This window comes from Sorex araneus, chromosome 1 (assembly GCF_027595985.1).
Source record: "Sorex araneus isolate mSorAra2 chromosome 1, mSorAra2.pri, whole genome shotgun sequence".
Classification (NCBI taxonomy): domain Eukaryota; kingdom Metazoa; phylum Chordata; class Mammalia; order Eulipotyphla; family Soricidae; genus Sorex; species Sorex araneus.
In genome coordinates this window covers 390,051,027-390,069,113 of record NC_073302.1, presented here as the reverse complement: position 1 = coordinate 390,069,113, position 18,087 = coordinate 390,051,027, and the positions used below count along the sequence as shown (strand labels likewise).

The window sequence follows — 18,087 nt, the reverse complement described above, 5'->3', positions numbered from 1 at the left end:
GCCTGAAGTCTATGTCATCTGATACTAATATGCCTACCCTTTCCTTTTTGAGAAGGTTGTTTGCTTGAAGAGCTGTCTTTCAACTTGTGACTTTGAGTCTGTATTTTCTCTGTCTGTTCAAACGTGTTTCTTGCAGGCAGAAGAGTGTTGAGTTCAATTTTCTAATCAATCCTGCCACTCTGTGTCTCTTAATTGGTGCATTTAGCCCATTGACATTGAGTGAGATCATTGTAATGGGGTTTTGTGCTGTGTTTTGGTAAGAGTTTGGAGTGTTTATGGGACTTGTCTTAAGGTAACCTGTTTAGTCCTCCTTGTAATAGTTTGAGTCTATGAAGTTCCTGAGTTGTTGTTTATGTTTGAAGTTGTGAATTGTTCCTTCAAATCCAAATGAATTTGATGGGGTAAAGTATTCTTTGGGAAGTGTACATTTGAGTATTTTCACTGTTTCCCACCACTTTGGGTCTGGAGGATTTCATCTGATAAGTCTGCTGTAAATCTTAAATATGCTCCTTTGTATATAATTTCCTCCTTGATCTTGATGCTTTCAGTATTCTATCTCTATGATTTTTTTTTTTTTGTTCTGGTTAATTTCTTTTAGCTGGTACCTTTCGGGTCTTCTGGATCTCAGGCATGCACTCTTCAGCTCTGGGAACTTCTCAGCAATGATCACTTTTACTATTGCTTCTTCATCAGGGCTGTCTTCCTGTCTCATGGGACTCTGATAATTCTTATGTTGTTCCTCGTCAATTCTTCCCAAAGTTCTATTATCTGTTTGTTTACTTTGAGATTCTTTTCCATCGTCTGCTATTGTCTTGAGATTTTCTGCATCTCGTTTTGGGTGAGGACTGATTCTGTCCTCAGCAACTCTTGCTCTGCTACTGAGGTCTTTAAGCAAATTATTTTTAATTTCACCTACCAGGTTTTTCAGATCTGCCATCTCTGTTTGTACTTTTGTTTGCACTTTCTTCATTTCTGTTCTCATATCCTCTTGTATTTTATTGATTGTGTTCAAAGATTTCTTTGAACTTCTTATACATCATCAACAATTCTTTTCTAAATTCTTTATCAGAGAGGTTATATAGCTCATTAAGTCATCTGGGCTAGCTTTTTCACTCACTAAATCTGGTGGGTTTCTTCATTGCTTTGCCATTGCGACCTTTGCAGCCTGGAGTTATTTTTTGTGTGTCGTTGAGTGAGTATGTACCTGCAGTTGGGCCAGAGTGATCAATGTCTTTGTACATTTATGTGAGTTATGAGGAGGTAAAGACCTTTGCTCCCAGGTGGGTCGTGATCTTTACCTGGGGGCAAAATGGTGATCCTGAGTATAATCCAATGTCCCTGACTCTTGGCCTTTCTTCAAGTTTCCAACACTGGGGCTCTGATTTATGGTTTTTGGTTTGAAATTCATGGAATTTTGGAGCCCTCTTTATGTATGTATGTGTGTATGTATGTATATATGTATGTGTGTATGTATGTATGTATGTGTGTGTGTATGTATGTATGTATGTATGTATGGTTTTACTCTCCCGGACGTTGTAGCTGAGGTGCCCAAGGGCGGTGGGCCCCGAGGGGCTGGACAGCAATGCAGGGGCTGTGGTGGGTGAGGGTGCAGGACCGAGAGACCCCAGATGCGTGCCTCTCTGTGCCATGGCGGGTGAGTCCAGCCACACAAAGTAAAGAGAGGCTGCTAAAATCTCAGGGCTAGGACAAATGGAGTCATTACTGGTGCTGCTAGAGCAAATTGATGAACAACGGGATGACAGTGATACAGTGATTTATGGTTTTGTTTTTGATTTTGGGCCACACACACCTAGAAATGCTCAGGCTGTTCTCCTGGCTTTGCCTTCAAAGGATCATTTCTGACAGACTTGAGAGATCGTATGGGATGCAGGGAATAGACCTCTGGTTGACTGCTTGCAAAACAAGCAATCTACCTGCTTTACTATCTCTCCAGCCTCTGGGTCCTCTTAAAAAAGTTTTTTTTTATTTCTTTCATTAGTTTTACAAAAATATTTTACTGTGATAATATACATTTGCAAATACTTGAAAAGCCTAAGGAAAAGGAGGACTCCTAAAACTTAAGTTAAACTACACATATGTACATTCTATTAACTAGTTTAAAAACTAAGAACACTAATTTGGGTCTGACTTCTTCCAGAAGTCCTGAGGATGTGGGGCTGCTTGGTCCTTGTGGTGCCAGGGATTACCTACACCATCCTGGAAGTGCTTGGGGGCTTCCAGGGCCACACCCTATGGTGCTTGGGAGACCATGTGGTGCCAGAGATCTGTCAGGGCTGGCCACATGCAAGGTCTGCACCTTAATCCTGTACTATCTCTCTGCCCCCCAGAAGACACATTTTTGGCATTTGATTAAGAATGACTATCTCATACTTTGACAACATAAGTTTGTTCGGAATCCCAAATTTCAAAAATGTAGTTTGATCAGGTGCAGTTTTTTTCCAAAAGTTTGGAGTGCATGCCTGGTTTATAAGAGGCACCAAGTTCAAACGCCAGCACTGCATGCCCCCACAACACAGCCGGGCATGGCCTTGGTAGCACCCAGCACCTCTGGGCCTGAGCAGCACTAAAAACTGTTCTGAGCATTAAACTGTCTTGCCTTTTCAACCACCCAAGTATTGCTGTGAATGGCTTCTGGGTCCTCTAAGCACTGCATTGGGAGCACCCTGAAAGGGTCCAGAATCAAATAAATTCACTTTGCAAATAAGAACCCCAGGCCGTACCTTAAAAAAACATATTGAACCTAGTATTCTGACTATGGGGAACTTTACCTAAAAAAATAACTTGAAATAGCTTTGTGCTTTAAACATTTAGCTATGTAGGTTATTTTGAATTAATAATGTCATATAGTTTAAGATTTAGTTCTAATTTTATCATTTTCTAAAATGGCTAGCCAGTTGTTCTGATACATTTTATTGGGTGAAAAAAAAACTGTCTTTTGGGCTGAAGTGATAGTACAGTAGGTAAAGTTCATGCCTTGCACTGGGCCAACCCAGCTTTGATCCTAGGTATTTCTTATGAGACCACCAGGAGTGATTCCCGAGTGCAGAACCAGAAGTAACCCCTGAGCACTTCGAGATGTGCCCTTCCTTCCATATATATACACACACATATATATACAACAACCCATAATTAAAATGACATTTTTTAAATTTTATTTTATTTTATTTTTTGCTTTTTGGGTCACACCCAGCGATGCTCAGCGGTCACTCCTGGCTCTGCACTCAGGAATTACCCCTGGCCGTGCTCAGGGGACCATATGGGTTGCTGGGAATCGAATCCGGGTTGGCCGCGTGCAAGGCAAATGCCCTACCTGCTATGCTATCACTCCAGCCCTAAAATGACATTTTTTTTTTGGTTTGGGGGTCACACCTGGCGATGCTCAGGGGTTACTCCTGGCTCTGCACTCAGGAATTACTCCTGGCGGTGCTCAGGGGACCATATGGGATGCTGGGATTTGAACCCGGGTCGGCCGCGTGCAAGGCAAACGCCCTACCCGCTATGCTATCACTCCAGCCCCCTAAAATGACATTTTTTAAGAAACATCTTTTTCTTTGCCTTTCCCTTCCCTTTCCTCCCCCATTCCTCCTCTTTCACATGCGTGTTGTGCGTGCATGTGTGTGTTGTGCCTGTGTGTGTGTGTGTATGTGTTTGTATTTCGGTTTGCGTCTGCACCCAGCTATATTTAGGCTTACTCCTGGATTACTTACTCAGGGATCACTCCTGGCTGATCCTGCTTAGGGGGCACCATTAGTGGTGCTGAATCTCTAACTAGAGGAAGCCATATGCATGGCAAGCGCTTACCATTTATACTATCTCTGTAGGCCCAAGGTATTTAATTTTGAACAAAATGCTATTACAGGGGCTGGGAGATAACACAAAGGGCAAGGGCTCTTATTTCTCATGAAAAAACCCTGGGTTCAATCCCTGGCATCACATAATCCCCTGAACAACACCAGAAGGAACCCAAAGCATTGAGTCAGGAGTAACCTATGAGCACTGCTGAGTGTGTTCAGAAAAAAAAACAAACAAAACAACAAAAATGCTGTTTCAGGGAAAAAATATTACTGCAGAAGAGCTTTCATTGTCAATTACCACTGAATAAATGTAGAAATACCATTAAGCACATAAGGTTAAAAAAAGACAATTCTTCATTCCATTTGGTTAGTCTTTTAAAAATGAAACAGTGAAACATTTAAAAAAATTAGACCTGTTATTATATAGGATCTAAGGAAATTACCTTGCAAATGACCAATAGCCGGGAGTAGGCCTTGAGCACTGCTGGATGTAGCCCACCACCAACACCCTCAAGCCTCCTCCCCACAATCCATAAAAACCTAAATAATCAGATATTGTTGCTTTCCTTTGAGTTTATCTCACCCCATGTACTTTCCTCTTCTTTCCAGGTTCTTATCTAAAGGTGGAAGTAATGGGTGTTTCTTCAGTAAAGGACAGAATTTCAACTGCTCACTGATAGTTTGTGTGTTATTTTGGCTAAGTTATCCATCTATGTTTTAGTTTTTGCATTTTAAAATCAGGGAGATACAAAATTGCTTGTTGACTTGGGATGGAGTGTGTGTTTTGCATGCAGGGGACCCTGATTTATCTCCATCCCTGCATGGTTACCAGAGTACTTCCAGGAGCATTCCCCAGGTACTGAGCCAGGACTTGCAGCTGAACATTTCTGGGTATGGCCTCTCAAATAAAAGTAACTTATTTACATAGTTATGATGATACAATAAGAAAACATGGGTAAAGTACTTATAATAATACTTAATATACAGTAAGCACTTAGTAAATAATAGTTGTAACTTTACAATTTCTGGCATATAGTAGGGGGCCTTAAAATAATACAATAAAATTGAGTAAGTGATGAGTTGATTTTGGTCTGATTTAAAAATGATGGTTAGGGAAAAATAGATGAACATACAACATACAATAAAAATGCACAATATAAATAAATTATATAAACATTTATTGAAAGTTTACTTTGTGCCTGGCATTGAGACTACAATGTGAGCAAGATATATAATACCAGGATGAAAGGGGAGATGATGGTCAAAGATTTTAAACTTCTTGTTAAAAGACAAACAAGTTTTTAGGAGACTATATATAGCATGTGGTTTTAGCTAATAACATTGCATTATATACTTGCAAGTGGCTGAGGGTAGATCTAAATTGTTTTTACCAAAAGAAAAATGTTATTTATGCAACATAATAGAGGTTTTTTGCCAATACCACAGTGGGAATATTTTGCAATATATAATGTACCTTAAACATATACAATATTGTATGTTAATTGTATCTCAATAAAGCTGAAGAAAAATATAATTCCTGCCATCAAAAAATTGGTATTGCTGTCTGGAAACAAACAAATGAGCAAGGAAAATGAAAAATAATTAGAAACTTTGACACTGAGGCTAGAGGTAAAGTACTTGCTTGACATGCAGGCAACCCTGGTTACATTACATGGGTTCTCCTGAGCAGAGAGCCAGGAGCAAGTCCTGAGTACCACCAGTTGTGATCCCCAAACCAAAATCAATCAACCAAACAACAAATTGTGACATTGTCATCTCTGAGCTCTCACACTGAACTGCGAATATATTCCATCAAGTATCACCAGGAGGCGGCTGGAGTGATAGCACAGTGGGTAGGGCGTTTGCCTTGCACACAGCTGACCGGGTTCGATTCCCAGCATCCCATATGGTTCCCTGAGCACGGCCAGAAGTAATTCCTGAGTGCATGAGCCAGGAGTAACCCCTGTGCATCGCCAGGTGTGACCCCCCCCCCAAAGAAAAAAGAATCATCAAGAAGGCCCCCTAGGGATCTTGACCACTGCTTGGGAGTCCCCTCCTCTCCAAAATAATATGACAGTGTTGGAAAAGAAAAATAAATAATTGAAATTGGGTGTGGGGGAGGATATTGAGATATATACAAATGTTCTGGGCAGAATGGGATTTAAGCAAAGACCAAAATATACTAAGAGGACTGGAGAGCTAGTACGGGCACTTGTTTTGCATGCAGCTGGTCCTGTTTTGATTCCCAGCAACCACGTATGGTTTCCAGAACACTGCCTCATGTGTGGTCTAATATCTGCCCCACCTCACCCCCAGAAAAACAAAAGACAAAATCCCAAATCTAAAGAAAGTGTGGTAAGAAGTCAGGCAGGAACATAACGAGGGAAGGAACATACAAGAAGGTGCTGGGATGCTTTGGGTTTGGAGAAACTGAAATTCAGTGTGACTGGAGTGAGCATGTGTTTGAGTTGCAGAAATAGTGCTGGGATCAGATTATATGGTGAGTTTCGAAAGACTTTGGGTTATGCCAGACTTCAATAAGAGAATTGTCGACCAGGTTTTTAATTAGTAAAATATAGAGAAATATTTGGGAGTAGGCATTTAAGATGGATAAAAAAAGATGTGGTGAGGCTGGAGCCATAGTACAGCAGGTAGGGCGTCTGCCTTGCACACGAGGCTGACACAGGTTCAATCCCCAGCATCCCATAAGGTCCCCCAAGCACCACCAGGAGTGATTCCTGAGTGCAGCGCCAGGATTAACCCCTGAGTATCGCTGGGTGTGACCCAAAAAACAAAAAAGAAAATAAAGAAAAAGAAAAAGACGTGGCATTAGACTAACAATAGTGTTGTACGGGAAAGTCTGTCAAGTGGAAGAGTTGCACTGGGGACTGTGAGAACTGTTCTCCTTCCAGGTCCCCTTCAGCAGAGCAGCGGTTGCTGACAGGAATGGACTCTGACAAGATTTTTTTTCTTAGCAGATGACAACTCAGGCCAATATGGTGACATTTTGGGAATATATGGTTTGTTCTCTGCCAAATCTAACATTTCCTGGGAATATTTGTGGTGAGTGAGCTCTCTGACCTTAATACAGAGTGGGCAAAGGCTGTCCTTCATGAATGTTCAAGGCTACCTCTTTCATGTTGGCAGAATAAAATAAGTCATGCATGTTAGTTTGGGTAATTGAAGAGGCTTTTCATTTCCATTTGACCCTGGTGTGTGACTAACGTGGGTTGATTACCATTATTACCTGTGTACAGTTCTTCAAGGGATAGATAATGAGCTGGAAAACAGTGTATTTTATAAGAATTGGCTAGTGGCTTTGAACTTTCTTGTCTAAATGTGAAACCTGAGAGTTTCCATTGTATTTTGTTTCTAATGATATAATGTATCCCTTTTCTTTTAGGCTTCCTCCAGGATATTTATCATCCTTACAGACTCTTTGAGATTGAATGAGGGATGAACTACAAAATCCCCTTGTGTAAATTCTGTTGAACATTTTTGTAGAGTATTAAATTCACATTATGGATCATGTAGTAATTTGAGATGATAAGGATTGAGAAAGCTCTTGCTCTTGAAACAGCTTTTATGGTTAAATTTTAGAATACTTGAATAAAATCCTTCTTAGTTTTACAATCTTACTTTTATTCCCTTTGAGCTTGAAGTGGACGAAGATGCTTATGCACCTGACATATGGAACAAAAATTAGAAACTATAATCTAGGAGTATAATTAACTTTAGAATTTTATAATCAAGTGTTACCAGACAATAAATACTCTAATTCTAATTTTTCTCGAATTTTACATTTCTTGAATATTGCAAAAAAAGTCCCACTAATCTTTTCTTACAATGGTAAATTTAAGGTAATGATGGACATCACTGGGATCTGTGTTGATGAAACTTTGAATAAATTAGTGACAATACTTATTTTATGCTGGGGCAGCTTTTTTTTTTTAAAAAAAGATTTTATTCATTGAGGCTGGAGTGATAGCACAGCGGGTAGGGGCATTTACCTTGCACACGGCCAACCCGGGTTCGATTTCCAGCATCCCTTATGGTCCCCTGAGCACCACCAGGAGTAATTCCGGAGTGCATGAGCCAGGAGTAAGCCCTGTGCAACGCTGGGGTGTGACCCAAAACGCAAAGAAAAAAAAAGATTTTACTTATTTATTATTTTTGTTCTTTGGGGTCACACCTGGCGATGCTCAGGGGTTGCTTCTGGTTCTGCACTCAGGAATCAGTCCTGGCATTGCTCAGGGGACCATACGGAATGCCAGGGATCGAACCCAGGTTTGCCATGTGCAAGGCAAATGCTTTACCTGCTGTACTATCTCTCCAATCCATGCTGAGGCAGTTTTTAAAAAGTGTGAGGACTAAAATATTTATGAGAAATACTAGAGAACTTTCTTGTTTGGGGGCCACCCCCAGTAGTGCTCAAGGCTTACTTCTGGCTCTGCAATCAGGGATCAATCCTGGTGTGGTTTGGAGGATGTAGGGGTGCCGGGGAATGGAACCAGATTGGCTGCATGCAAGGCAAGCACCCTACCTGATACACTATTGATTTACTATCTCCTCCTTTCTCACTAGAGGATTTTTAATAGAACAGAATTAGAACAATACTGTTATTTGCTTGGGGTTTTATTGTTTTGTTGTTGTTGTTGTGTGTTTTGGTTTTGTTTTGAGCCCAACATGGGGCAATACTCAGATCATATGGTGCTGGGGCTCAAACTGGGCCTCTGATATTCAAAACATGTGTTTAGTCCTTCAAGTCATCTCTCTGGCCCTCAGTACTGTTCTGATACACTTAATAACAAGTGTGTCACCACCTTTAAAAAAATTTCAACTTGTTAGACAAAATTTGGAAAAAGAAGCTGTACCATTTAATTTTATGCTGTTGCTATTTGCAATTACTTGGGGGAAAGTCTTTTAAGCAATCCTTGGGGACCTAGGATCCAATCCTGACAATACACTTTCAAACAATATACTGTTATTCAGAGGGCCATGCGATGCTGGGGTTAGTCCAGGATCCCATACATGCAAAGGATATGCCTTTGACCCCTGTGCTATCTTTCTAGTCTTTTTGCATTTTCTTTTATATAAAAATATAATGTAGCTTCTTTTGAACATTGGGAGTCATATAATATCAAAAATTATGAAGAAAATGATCCATTGTCATAATGAAGATAAATAAAGTTTGATTCTGTATATGTCTAGAAGTTTGACTTTAAAGATAAACTGGAATTTTAAGCTAGAAAAAAAATAGTCTAAATTTAAAAGGAAAATTGTACATAACCTCAGAAAGATATATCTTACACCAGATAAAAGATTGATTATTATGTAGGAAGAAAATTATAACTATCATTTATATAGTTATAGTTATAAGAAAATTATGACTATAACTAAAGACTACATAACTGCAGAAATAAGCAATCTCTTACGTTCCACCCAAATCAAGAATGTTGGTGTCTTTTCCTCATGAAGTGATAAATCACTTAGTCAACTGAGGCAAGATCTCTCCTATCTGTATCAAGTTGTCTTTTTTCCACTCCAACTTGTTTCTTGGAATTTGCACTTATGTTGTCCTTCTCACATCACATACTGGCTTTATTGAGCTATAGTTGACAAATAAAATTGTATATGCTGGGACAGCAGGTAGGGCATTTGCCTTGCACTCGGCCGACCTGGTTTCGATTCCTCTGTCCCTCTCTGAGAGCCTGGCAAGCTACCGAGTATCCCACCCGCATGGCAGACCCTGGCAAGCTGCCCGTGCTGTATTCGATATGCCAAAAACAGTAACAACAGGTCTCACAATGGAGACGTTACTGGTCTCGAGAAAATCGAACAATGGGATGACAGTGCTACAGTGCTACATGCTGGGACCAGTGCAGGACTCTCACCTTGCATGTGGCTGACCCATGTTCAATCTGGCATCCCATATAGTCCCCTGAGTACTACCATGAGTGATTTCTGAGTGCAGAGTCAGTAGAAATCCCTGAGCATGACCGGTGTGACCTCAAAACAAAATAATGTGTATGCTTTAAGCATACAGCATGATAGTTTCATATATATATATATGTGTATATATATATGTGTCTGTGTATATATATATGTGTGTGCATATATATACATTTATATATATTTATATATATTTCCATTGTGGAAATTACCAAAATCAGGCAAATCGATGTGCTTATAATCTCACGTAATTCATATATTTCCCCTTTTGATATAGTGAGAATGCTTAAGAAAAATTTAAATGTAGAAGTTAATATGGTATTATTAAGTATAAATGCCTTGCTATACAGTATGTCCTCAGGTTTTATTTATCTATGACTATGACTGACCTATTGGACCTACCTGCCTCCATTTCCTCTCTCTTGGTAAATTGTTTCTGTAACTGAGTATGGCTTATTTATTTATTTATTTATTTATTTCAGATTCCACATAAGAGTAAGATTAGACTATCTCTGTCCTTGTTTTATTTTGCATAATGTCTCCCAGGTTCATTCATGTTACAGTTGACAGAATTTATCTCTCATGATTTGAATACTATGCCATTGTATATATGGTCGTTAGAGTGGATATTGAACCCTCCTGTTGAAGTAGGAGTATATCTTTTAGAGCTCTGCACTTACCATTATCTATTCCTTTGGGTGAGGCAGGAGGGGTGAATTCTCACTGAACACACAGATACACCCAGTGCAGTTCTTGAAGTTTATATTTGCCTTGTGAGCTCACTCAGACTCATGCCTCAGTTGGAAATAGTGTTGGCACTAAAATTGAGTGAACAGACACATGGGTACTAGGAAATTCAAGTTTATTAAACTTGACACAGACTGAAGCTTATTTGCATAATTCCAGGTACAGGTGGAGTAATTATGCGTATAAAAATTAGGAAAAATAAACAGAAGGCGAATCTGCTTGACTACAAGATAACTATTGCTAGTTTTAAATATATTTAAATATATTCTTAAATGGAGACATGCCTCAAAAGCATGGTAACTTTTAGAATATAAAAAAAACCTCTTTTTAGAGAGACAGACATAGAAATATTGCACTCATCTGTGGAATATAGAATAACAGAGTAGGAGACTAACACCCAAGAATAGTAGAAATAAGTACCAGGAGGTTGACTCCATGGTTTGGAGGCTGGCCTCACATTCTGGGGAGAGGGCAACTCAGAGAAGGGATCACCACGTATAATGTGGTCGGAGGCCATGCAGGGGAAGGGTGATGTGGGCCGAATACAGACTAGAGACTGAACACAGTGGCCACTCAACACCTTTATTGCAAACCACAACATCTAATTAAAGAGAGAGAACAGAAGGGAATACCTGCCACAGTGGCAGGGTGGGGTGGGGGGAGATGGGATTGGGGAGGGTAGGAGGGATGCTGGGTTTACTGGTGGTGGAGAATGGGCACTGGTGAAGGGATGGGTTCTCGAACTTTGTATGAGGGAAACATGAGCACAAAATGTATAAATCTGTAACTGTACCCTCACGGTGATTCACTAATTAAAAATAAATGAATTAAAAAAAAAGAAATGACAGCTCCTATATAACACATTTCTACAAGAATTAAAAAAAAAACCCTCTTTTTTCTTTTCTTTTCTTTTCTTTTCTTTTTTTTTTTTTTTGGAGCTGCACACCTGGTGGTGCTTAAGGGCTACCTCCTGACTCTGTGTTTGTGGTGTGTGTGTGTGTGTGTGTTTGTGTGTGTGTGTGTATGTGTGTGTGTGTGTGTGTGTGTGAGAGAGAGAGAGAGAGAGAGAGAGAGAGAGAGAGATGGAAGAGAGAGAGAGAGAAATAGAGATCACAGTACTGAGGATCAAACCATGGTCAGCCTCATGAAAGCTAAGTACCTTAACTTCTGTATTTTTCTGTGTTTTTCTGGCCTCCTTCCCACACCACAAACGATCTATTTTGTTTTAATTCTCTCTAAATGAGCATATTCATAAACCTTTGAAAATCTCATTAATTGATGTCTTTGGGGGATTTTATTTTTTAATCCTTTTACCATAACAAATTCCAAATTAGCTTCTTAGTTCAAAACAATTCAATATAGACAATATTATCTTCTTTAGAATGTCATGTCACCTCTAATAAATTATGAAAAACTCCTCCTTTAATTATATCGACAATATGAGCATAGCTTTTGATTTAGAATTATCTGAAAAGGACTTAGACAAATAAACAATGCTGGAAATAATAAAATTTTTAGCCATCTTAAATTTATTTGATAATAATTTCAAAATATTTTTTGTTAATTTATTATGGACTCAAATTCATTTTAGACACTACACATTTATGTTTACACAAAGCAGTTAGTTATTTTTCCAATAATTTATTTTACATAATCAGATTGAGTATTTCTCAATATATTGTAATTTCAAAATATACAATATCATACCTAAAAATTCATAATTTTGGAGTTTTGTGTTAAATGGAATTATGAATAATCTCATCCTATGTTCTGTTTGACTTTATGATTCATCATCTATTAGGGGATCTTAAAGTGCAACTTGGCTATTTTTGAAGAATAACAATTTGAGATGAGGGAAATTGAGAGTATAGCAATAAGGTCTGGCGATAGCTTTCCCAGGAGATCTCTTATACAAAAGCGATGAAGATTTGCCTATCACTGCACAGAGAGTGCTGACATTCTTGCTTCTAACAGGATAGCAGTTATCTTTTGCACCTGCTCCATTACATGAATGGTTGTCATGTATTCCAACAAAAGAGATGGAAAGCTGTCACTATGACTTAAGAAATATGCAATGGCATAGGAAAAAGCAAAATATTTTGAGCGAGTAGAATTTATTTTTCTTGCGTCATTATGCTTATTTTTTTCAGTGATTTTTTGGTTATGTTTAATAGTATTCATTTTTTCCCATTTAGCTTAAAATTACAACTTCATTACTATAGAAAGTTCTTTGAATTATTAAAGAGACCCTGTGTATGTGCTTTCAGAATAAAATGTATATTTATGATTACTGAATTGTCAGAGGCATGTAACCAAATGGAACACCTAGATAAAATATAAATGCATGGCTGGAGAAATAGTACGGTTTGCATTGCATGTAGCTAACCTAGGTTCAATTCCTAGCACCACTCATGGCCCCCAAACACTGTAGTGGATGATATCTGAGCACAGAGCCAGGAGTAAGCCCTGAGCACAACAGGATGTGTTTAACAAAAAGCTACAATAACAAAAAAGAATGTAAATGCAATTTTTACAAGTATATTATAACACATAATATTTTAAATTGACAAAGTTAAAACTTATTTCTAAAAGTAAGTAAAGTAATGGAATAATATGCGCATTGAAACCAATGTGCATATTGTAGACTTTAGAGATATAGCCTTTATGTATTTTTATTTTTATTTTATCTTTTCTGCGATTTTTATACATTTTATTTTCATAAAGTAGTTCACAATAGTTCATTACAGATAATATTCAAACACCCACCCCACCATGAGCATCTTCCCACCGCAATAAGAGGGAAGTGTGTGAAGGTTGTTGTATTTCACTCTGGATTCACTTAAGCCCGTATATAAGAGAATACAAGAAGTATGTTAAAACCAAACAAATGTGTGCTACTTTAGGTGGGCTAGAGTGTAAGAAGTCCAAGAAATACTGCATTGGTATTTTGGGTGCCAGGGTTCTGCTTGGAGCGGGGAGGGAAATTCAACCTACCCCCTTCTGAGGTGCCCTAGTAAAGACAGCTTGGAGTCGGGTCAGTAGATTCTGCATTGGGGACAGTTTGTGGGTGTGACTGCCAAGCTACTGGAAAACTGGGGATCTAGATGAAGGAGGCCCAGTCCTGATCCAAGCAGGCTTGGAGATCTCAGCCACAGATCCCTCATACCTGGGTTCCTCTGCCGATTCCTTCATGGGTGAAGCTCCTCCGAGCATGTTGAGAGTGGCCTTGAAAATGGCGGCAGCTGGATTCTGGGGGTTTTCAGCTGCCTGGGTTCTGCTTGGAGCAGGGAAGGAAACTCTACCTGCCCCCCTTCGAGGTGCCTCAGTGAAGACAGCCTGGCATTGGATCAGGAGATTCTGTGTCGCTCTCTTCCGGGAGCTTAAGTATTTTTAAATATTGAAATTCTTTTGTTCTTTCACCACACTCAATCCTAAGTGTTACTGGTTGGAGAAATACTGCAGTGGGTGCAGGGTTCCTTTTCCAGCATGCTATATTGTCCCCTGTGAATCGTCGAGAATGATTCCTGAGTGCAGAGCTGGGGAGTTACCCCTGCATCTGTATATTCCTGGCAGGTATTTTCTCAGCTGGCATTTTACGTCCCGATTTCTTCTGCATATATGTATTCCCAGCAGGTATTGTATTACCTGGTATTTCACATCGTGATTTTTCTAAGTACTACAGGTATTAAAGTACTAAGAGGCCGGGTACTAAGAGGCCATCATGTTTGGTCCATAGTCTACTTTTAGCACACATTTACCATCCCGAGCGAGCCCTACAGCCGTCATTCACTAAGTTGTCCCTTCTCTATCCCATCTAAGCTTCCCCCCCAGCATGTGAGACAGGCTTCCAAGTTGTGGAGCTATCCTCCTAGCCCTTATCTCTACTGTTCTTAGGTGCTAGTCTCCTATTATGTTACTTTGTATTCCACAAATGCGAGAAGTCATCCTATATCTGTCCTATTCTTTCTGACTCATTTCACTTAGCATGATACTCTCCATGTCCATCCACTTACATGCAAATTTCATGAATTTATCCTTTCTAACAGCTGCATAGTATTCCATTGTGTAGATGTACCGAAGTTTCTTTAACCGGTCATCTGTTCTCGGGCACTTGGGTTGTTTCCAGATTCTGGCTGTTGTAAATAGTGCTGCAATAAATATACAAGTTCAGATATCATTTCTACTGTGCTTTTTTGCATCCATGTTTATGAAGGCCTGTAATTTTCTTTTTTTGTGGTGTCTCAGTTTGCTTTTGGTATTAGGGTAATATGTGCCTCCTAGAAACTGGGGTAGTTTCTGTTTCTTCAATTTCCTGGAATAGCTTGAAAAGGACTGGCAATATGTCCTCTTTAAAAGTTTGGAAGGGCTGGAGCAATAGCACGGTGGGTAGGGCATTTGCCTTGTATGTGGCCGATCTGGGTTCAATTCCCAGCATCCCATATGGTCCCTTGAGCACCACCAGGGGTAATTCCTGAGTGCAGAGCCAGGAGTAATCCCTGTGCATCGTCAGGTGTGACCCAAAAAGCATAAATAAATAAATAAATAAAAATAAAAGTTTGGAAGAACTCGCTTAGTGAATTCATCTGGACCTGGACTTTTGTTTTGAGGAAGACTTTTGATTACTGTTTCAATTTCCTTGATAGTAATAGGTTTATTCAGGTATTCCAAATCTTCTTGGCTCAGCCTTGGGAGGTTATAGGAATCCAGGAATTTATCTATTTCTTCTAGGTTCGCTTGTTCTGTGGCACACAGACTTTCAAATAATCTCCAATGATCTTTTGAATTTCTTTTGTTTCTCTTGTGATGTCCCCCTTTTCATTTCTGATTCAGTTTCCATTCCTTGAGTCTTGCTATTGATTTATCAATCTTATTTATTTTCTCAAGAACAAGCTCTTGGTTTCATTGATCTTTTGGATTGCTTGTTGGCTTTCCATGTCATTAATTTCTGCTCTAAGTTTTATTATTTCCCTCCTCTTCCTTGGTTTGGGTTCCTTTTGTTGGTCCTTTTCTAAGATCTTGAGCTGTGAAGTCAAATTACTTATGTGAGCCCTTTTTTTCATCCAGAGAAATGTTTGCAGAGCTATAAATTTTCCCCTTAACACTGTTTTATCTGTGTCCCAGAGCTTCTGGTAGCTTGTGTCTTCATTCTTATTTGTTTCCATGTATCACTTGTCATCCCGTTGCTCATTGATTTGCTTGAGCAGCGCCAGCAATGTCTCCATTCGTCCCTGTCACATGCCAGTGTAGCCCAATGGCGTCTGCTTGCTCCAGGAACGCGAAGAGCCTCAAACCATTCATTCAGGGTCTTGATGATGAAGTCCAACCATCTCATAGGTGGGCCTTTTGACCTCCCATGAAATCCAATCGGTAACAGCTCTAGTCCAGCAGTCGTCTCTAAATCACATTACATGTCTGGCCCATGTGATTTTTGACGCCTTGGCAAATGAGACAGCGTCCCTGATTCTCGATTGTTGACTTCGGAACTCTGTATTCCTTCTCTCACTTGAGTGAAACATGATACTCCAAGCATAGACCTTTCAATTCTTCTTTGGGATATCCGAATAGCATTCTCATACTATTTTCGTAGGGTCCAGGTCTCTGAGGTGTATGTTAGTGCAGGAAGAATGATGGAGTAAAAAAGATGTGCCTGGAGCCGGAGGTTCTTCTTCCTCTTAAAAACTTCTTTGACATACTCTTTCTCCTGCGAAGCTCTGGTGTCAAGTCGTTCGTCATGTTGAGTTCTCAACCCAGGTACATGTAACTGCTGCATTCGAAGATGTTTGTTCTCTTGAGAGCAAATGGAACGTCATGTTTTCTTGTGTCTTTTGATTTCTTTCTTGATTTCCTCCCTGATCAACTCATTGCTCAACATTGAGCTAATTTCCAGGTGTTTGATTTAATTCTCTGTTTCTGTGTGTGCTTAACTTCTATCACTGTCTGTAAAAAACAAGTCTGCCGGGCGGGGGCAGGGGAAGTCGACTGGGAAGCCCCTATCTTCAGTAAAAGCTTTTATTATTTTGAAAGAATGCATATATTTGAAAGTACTGGTAACCCTTGAAACACTGAAATATTACATATTTATTGTCTTTCTGAGCTGCTTGTATCCCTGCTGAGCCTCGAAGTAAACAGCAAAAGCAAGCAAACAAAAACAAAGACAAAAAACAAAAACCCAAACCAAAAATACATTTGTCTAAAATCACTCAAGAATGAGCTTATTGATTAGTTTTATTCATTTTTGTTTGTTTGGGGGCCACATCCAGCTGTGCTCAGGACTTACTCCTGGCTCTGCACTCAGAGATCACTCCTGGTGGGGCACCAGGGATTGAACCTGGGTCAATTGCTTGCAGCAGCCTATCACTGTACTACCTAACTCCATGAGGTTAGTGTTTAGAAAACACTTTGCCCTATTGTAAAATTGAATAATGAGGAAGAAAACCAACTGGCCTCCCTCCCTCCTCCCTCCCTCCCTCCCTCCCTCCCTCCCTCCCTCCCTCCCTCCCTCCCTCCCTCCCTCCCTCCCTCCCTCCCTCCCTTCCTTCCTTCCTTCCTTCCTTCCTTCCTTCCTTCCTTCCTTCCTTCCTTCCTTCCTTCCTTCCTTCCTTCCTTCCTTCCTTCCTCTCTCTCTCCTCCCTCCCTCCTTAATTCTTTCCTTCCTTTCTTTCTTCCTTCTTTCCTCCTCCTTCCTTCCTCCTTTCTCCCCCCTCTCTCCCTCCCTTCCTTCACTTCTCAGTCCATAGATAGTAATGCTCCCTTCCTTCCTTCCTTCGTTTTTCAGGCCATAGATAGTAATACTCCAGGGCTACCCCTGACTCTGCTTGGAGATCATTCCTAGTGCTTCTCAGACCATGCAGTGCTGAGGATCAAACCTGGGCTTCCTGCATGCAAAACACATATCTAGATGGTTAAACTATCCTTCTGCCACAGCGAATGCCATCTTAATGGGACACCAGAATGGAAACAGAAAAACCGTGGTTGTTTTAAAAGGTAAGGATAGATTTGCTTTTTATTGTCTTTTTATTTGGCTTAAACAATTCTAATGATTTTCAGCTTAACAGTTTATTTGGTTCATCACTGAAAAATCCCAAAGCACATTTGATGAGTTTATGGGCAGCCTTCTAGACATCTGGAAATCAACTACTAAAACATAAAATCTTAGGGAATTAGGTTCAATTTTATTTATTTATTTACTTATTTAAAAGGTGTTTTAAATTTTTATTTATTTATATATTTTATTGAATCACTGTGAGATCGACCCTTACAAAGCTGTTCATGATTAGGTCAGTCATACAGTGTTCCAACACTCATCACTTCACCAGTATACATTTCCTTTTCGCTTTTGGGACAACTGCTGGCAGTGCTCAGGAACTATTCTCAACTGTGTGCTGAGGGGTCACCTCTGGCTATGCTCAGGGGACAATGTGGTTTCAGGGAAGCATGCAGTCAGCCCTTTGAGCAGTTTTTTTGGTCCTAAGTTAAATGTATGTGTATTTGTTGGCTGTTTTTGACTGATATGGTTTGTTTTTTGGCGTCCCTGTGGGCCACTCTTCATAGTTCTTGACCAATTGGGTTGGAA

The 18,087-nt window shown here is 39.8% G+C and overlaps 1 protein-coding gene across 1 annotated transcript in view; it reads left to right on the top strand.

Annotated features, from left to right (window-relative positions):
- Window positions 1-17,437, top strand: part of PTTG1IP2 (PTTG1IP family member 2) — a 31,178-nt gene extending 13,741 nt beyond the window's left edge. Inside the window, exon 5 of the mRNA XM_055123172.1 lies at window positions 17,290-17,437. The gene's annotated coding sequence lies outside the window, so the exon portion shown is untranslated. The remainder of the gene's footprint in view (window positions 1-17,289) is intronic.
- The last annotated feature ends 650 nt before the right edge of the window (window positions 17,438-18,087 follow it).